This window comes from Gadus macrocephalus, chromosome 17 (assembly GCF_031168955.1).
Source record: "Gadus macrocephalus chromosome 17, ASM3116895v1".
NCBI classification, from domain to species: Eukaryota; Metazoa; Chordata; class Actinopteri; order Gadiformes; family Gadidae; genus Gadus; species Gadus macrocephalus.
Genome location: NC_082398.1, coordinates 11,468,219 through 11,474,218, shown reverse-complemented (window position 1 = coordinate 11,474,218; position 6,000 = coordinate 11,468,219).

The following is a 6,000-nucleotide window of genomic DNA, read 5'->3' as shown; positions in this document are numbered from 1 at the left end:
GATCCTGGAGGGGGCCTGGGAGTATGCCCATCCGGTCTACATGTGTTTTGTGGATCTGGAGAAGGCGTATGACCGGGTCCCCCGGGAGAAACTGTGGGAGGTGCTGCGGGAGTATGGGGTAAGGGGGTCTATCCTCAGGGCCATCCAATCTTTGTACTCCCAAAGCGAGAGCTGTGTTCGTGTTCTCGGCAGCCAGTCAGTTTCGTTCTCAGTGGGTGCTGGTCTCCGCCAGGGCTGCGCCTTGTCACCAATCCTGTTTGTGATATACATGGACAGGATATCGAGGCGTAGTCATGGTGGGGAGGGGTTGCAGTTCGGTGGTCTGAGGATCTCGTCACTGCTTTTTGCAGATGATGTGGTCCTCATTGGATCATCGGCCTGTGACCTTCAGCACTCACTTGATCGGCTGGCGGCCGAGTGTGAATCGGCTGGGATGAGGATCAGCACCGCTAAATCTGAGGCCATGACTCTTAGCAGGAAACCGGTGGATTGCTTACTCCGGGTAGGAAATGAGTCCTTAGCCCAAGTGAAGGAGTTCAAGTACCTCGGGGTCTTGTTCGCGAGTGAGGGTACTATGGAGCGTGAGATTGGCCGGAGAATCGGAGCAGCGGGGGCGGTATTGCGTTCGCTTTACCGCACCGTTGTAACGAAAAGAGAGCTGAGCCGCAAGGCAAAGCTCTCGATCTACCGGTCGATCTTCGTTCCTATCCTCACCTATGGTCATGAGGGCTGGGTGATGACCGAAAGGACGAGATCGCGGGTACAAGCGGCCGAGATGAGTTTTCTCAGAAGGGTGGCTGGCGTCTCCCTTAGGGATAGGGTGAGAAGCTCAGCCATCCGTGAGGAACTCGGATTAGAGCCGCTGCTCCTTTACTTAGAAAGGAGTCAGCTGAGGTGGTTCGGGCATCTGGTAAGGATGCCCACTGGGCGCCTTCCTTGGGAGGTGTTTCAGGCACGTCCAGTGGGGAGGAGACCTCGGGGAAGACCCAGGACTAGGTGGAGAGATTATATCTCAACACTGGCCTGGGAACGCCTCGGGATCCCCCCGTCAGAGCTGGTCAATGTGGCCCGGGAAAGGGAAGTCTGGGGCCCCCTGCTTGAGCTGCTCCCCCCGCGACCCGACCCCGGATAAGCGGATGACGATGAGGATGAGGATATTTGTTACGTTTTTATTTGCAGGCTGTTATGTGCTACTGATTCAACCAGGTGCTAAAGCATAGTAATGTTATAAGCAAAGGGGCAGAATCGAATTTTAGACTACCGCGATGCATTGGTATCCCACATTGTCCCACACAAACGTAGTCTTTGTCCCACATCTGGTGATCCCATTGGGATCTGGTCACCCTATTCATATAAGAGATCAGATGAGGTGGAGGTGCGGTAGATGCCTGTTCAGGGCCTGATAATATTAGATCACCTTTAAAGGAGGAAATGATTGCATCAGTAGCTTCTGTTCACTGACCTCTGTCCATGCGATGTATGAATAAAGAAATGTTCTTTATAGTAAAAGTTTGATTCATTTGATTATGCATATTTATTCGGGCAGAATTTAGGCCATGTTTTAGTCCGCTGTCCTTTCTTTAATATGCCCATGGTGGGGACTGGAGTTCGGATAACCAGATTAAGGGGGCGGGAGGGGGGTGTAGTAACATCTGACTGCATACAGATGTGTCCACAGCAGGGTTCATGCTAGACTTTTACTTGGGCGGACAAATGTTCGACACTATTCCGGAATATCGGACATTTGGAATATCTTCCGGACGTTATTCACTAATAATTAAATAATCACCAGAAGTCCACATTTAAACGACAAACGACACAAACTAAGTTGCTTCAATAAATGCCATTTAATAAATTAGCCTAGGCAAAAAAAAGAAACGGCCATTCTTGGCAAAAATGGTAAACGGGTAAAAAATAATTAATTCGATAATTGCAATTCTTGCAGGCTACTTTTGGCGCAACTTCATGGCATGGAAGAGATCCGCTGCTCGCGAAAAGTCTTTCAAACCCGGCCCAAGGCGCGATATGGGCATCAGCCTCGTCACCTTTTCCTCAGCTAGGCGGTTTCTGATAGATGTTTAAATCCTGTTTTGGAGAGAAAAGCCTCTTTCCGCAGGTATTTTCATATTATAAGACAATTCATTTTTGTTTATATTAGTAATTCAGTAATTGTGTTCGTTATTTAAGTTTAATTTAAATAGTTAGTTGAATGACGTCACTTGTAAGGCGGATTGTTCTCTTGTGCTAGAAGATTACTCTTTGTCAGCTAGAGATGTGGCATGAGAGAAGATGAACAGCTTGTGATATGCATCGCCGAGAAAGATTTCTAGTTTCAAAGTCCCTGTAAATAGCATGCAGCCAAGGAGTTTTCACGGTGAAGTTGGAGTCTGCAATAAAATCTGTCAAAGGAAACCACTGGTGTCTGCCGACTGCTTTTAGAAGGATTTATACAAAACATGGAAAGCTGTCACTTGCATTTCTTTCAATATCCAAAATAAATATTTTACTAACCAAAGTGTGTATTATTGAACAAATGAAAGGTGATGCAAACATCTGGGGCCGTATTCACAAAGCATTTTATCTTACCGCTAGGAGTGCTCCTAACTCGCGCTAAAACATTTTACGCTCTCCATTAAAATGCGCGAATCATGGGTAGCTGAAGATCCAGGCCACTTTGCAACAACATCCAGTAGGCTATGTTAAAATTTGCATCAAAAACAACCTGCATGTTGATGGAATGCACTTTCTTCCTATTGACGAACACGTCCTCGTCTTTTGATGGCGCAATTATTTTTATGTGCGTCCCGTCAATAGCACCGACCACACCGGGCATACCTGCAATTGCCATGAAGTTGGCTTTGATCCTGTGTAATTGTTGAATGTCCAAAGGAAAGTTTATGGCACGGCTGACTGATGGTTGCGATATATATAGCCAATAAAGTTGCATTTCCCCTGTTGCTAAATAACGTAGTGTGGCCAAACATTTTATTTCGGGACTAATCGGATTATTCCTGTTAGTCGGGGATGTTATTGCATTGCGATTAACTCCACAACAAGTTTAATACCCTAACATTTCGTCTCGCAGGCATTTACGATTCTTTGTGAATAGGTCTTAGTGAGTTAGGAGTCCTCTTGAGGACTTTTAAGCTCTCCTAGACTTAGGTGCTACTTTTAGGCCTAAAATACTTTGTGAATTGCTCTTAGTGAAAAAAGTTAGGAGTCCTAAATTTAAGAGTGACACGCCCATTATTTTTAGGAGTTACTCCTAAATTCGCCAGTTAGGACCTACTTTTAGCCCTAAAATCCTTTGTGAATACGGCCCCTGTTATTTAAAAAAAATGGAAACATTTTAAAACCATATACAATAATATTAATTTACAATGTTTATTTGCAAGCATTTACACGTAAACATAAATGTGTCCCTAATCTGCCTATGACAACTCTCCTGCGGGGATTAGCGAAAGCATACGTCTCGATCTCTGAAACCATTTCCCTGTAATTCCATACACAAGTGACGTAGGCCTACTTCAGAGGAGGGAGGGAACCCATTTGATTCCTATCTGTTCAACTGTTAAATAGTGGCGCAAATTGGTGGGCGCTATCCTGGTAATTTCTCTGCGTGAGAAATACGAAGTGTGGCGTGTGAGCGTGCGAATGGGTTGAAATGAAACGTGAGACTTGAGAGCCCTGCCCTCTGAATCAGAGTGTACACAAAGCACATTCATCCAACCATGGCGGATGCCTACATTTTACACAACAAGCCAAACATCACCACGGCAGGTGCGCTCTCTCTTTTGCGCGCTTTTGAGAGCGGTTACCAAGACAACAGGTGACGGCGTGCGAGCTGCGTCATGGGCAAGGGCGCGCTTCCACTCCACCATGTATCTACAGATATCTCAGAAACCCAGAGGGGACCCCCTCCCAACGCATCGACCTCACCTGGCCAGCCTCCCTGCGCCCCACCTCCTCATCTCAGAGTGTGTGTTTATGTGTGAGTGTGTCTGTATAGGTGTGTATGCGCTCAGTCCCATAGGACCCCTCTCAGGCACAGTATAGGCTTCCTTTACCGTTTCATTATCTATTCATTTGTCATTTTGTAATTGATTTATTTCTTGTTCTGGCTACAGAGCTGCTGGAACCCTCCACCACCCCTCCCCCCCAAGCTGAGAATAGGAGGGAGGCCGAAGTGACATGTGACGTAGGAGACTCTTAAGGCGAACGCCAGGACCCCTTATCCCACCCCTAACCGTTTCTTTTAGTGGACCCCTAACCGTTCCGCGCGTGCGCCCTCACACCTCCGCCCACGTCCACGCCCCTATGCCGCCGCAGCCGATAGCAAAGAACAAGCACTTGAATTTCCTGTTTGGCACCAAACATCCCTCGCTCTGTTTTTATTAACCCATTCACCACTGCCGCTCCTGTACTCCTCGCTCTCCGCCGCCACTAGTAACGCCCCTGTACTGTCTAGTCATCACTCGCTCACATACGTTTTTTTTTCTTCTTCACCCCTCGCGGTCGACTTGGGATCTGTCGGCGGTCTGCTGGTAGACCGCGATCGACTGGTTGGGCACCCCTGTAATGTCGACGAATACTACAGCCAATCAAATCGCTTCCCGCTACAAAGCCGATGTGTGGACAATGCTATCATTCCACATCTCTTTAAAAAAATATAACCGGCGGATTTTTCCTGCTTGTTATTGCAAAATGGATCCAGGAAACGTGTTTAGTGTATTTGCATAACCGCCATCTGATTGGCCAATGGATCCGCCGCTGCCTGAAAAGTTGAACATTTCTCAACTTTTTGACTCACGCCTCGTGCCCACTGCACCGTCAGTCAACGGACGTGGGAAGGCGTGGCTGACGGATGGGGGAGTAGTCTTTGCAGAGGCAACCGTCAGCCAATCAAATCGCTTCGCCGGGTTCTTCCTGCTTGTTGCGAGGCAAGATGACCCGCTTTCCCGCTTTCCAGTATCGTCAGAGCCCGAGTCGCGTCACAGTGCTTAAATTTGCATACGCGATCTGATTGGATGACGGATCCGTCGCTGCCGAAAAAGTTGAACATTTTTCAACTTTTTGACGGTGGCGAACGCTCCAAGTCAACGGACGGATCCACAATGCATTGCGCGACCGTCCCCATTCAAAGTCAATGGGCAACGGACAACTGACGGAGGTAGTGGGCACGGGGCGTCAGGCAATGGAGCGGACGGACGGACCCACAATGCATTTTGCGTGTGCCCCATGCAAAGCCAATGAGATCCATCGACGGACGGAGGTAGTTTGAACCAGGCGTAACGCCTCGTGCCCACTGCACCGTCAGTCAACGGACGTGGGAAGGCGTGGCTGACGGATGGGGGAGTAGTCTTTGCAGAGGCAACCGTCAGCCAATCAAATCGCTTCGCCGGGTTCTTCCCGCTTCTTCCTGCTTGTTGCGAGGCAAGATGAACGCTCCAAGTCAACGGACGGATCCACAATGCATTGCGCGACCGTCCCCATTCAAAGTCAATGGGCAACGGACAACTGACGGAGGTAGTGGGCACGGGGCGTAACCCTAAACCTAACCCTAAACCTTCGCACCTGGGGAACATAGTGATGACCCCTTCATAACCATGCAGTATGCCAAAGCCGAAAAGGACATGCACGCGCACAGTCTCACACACTCATCTGATGCACAACAATCAGTTCTTTCATCACAATTCAGTCACTGCAAGGTGGCTGAATGGAGTTAGAATAGACCCAAAGTGTGATACACTCTGGTTTAGCTTTCCCTTGCTAGCCGTTTTTAGTATGACTTGTATACATTACGTCTTTCTTCTGTTCTTCTGGCAAACATGGCTAAATTGCATACGCACACAGGACTGGCTGGCTCTGCTTGGCAAAAAGTAAGATATTTGTGAATAAATGTTTTGAATTCTGAATACTAAACATGGTGAGCTTAAAAACATTTAAGTGACCATTAGTGACAATAAAATAAAAATATATATTTCTTTGACAAAATTTGTG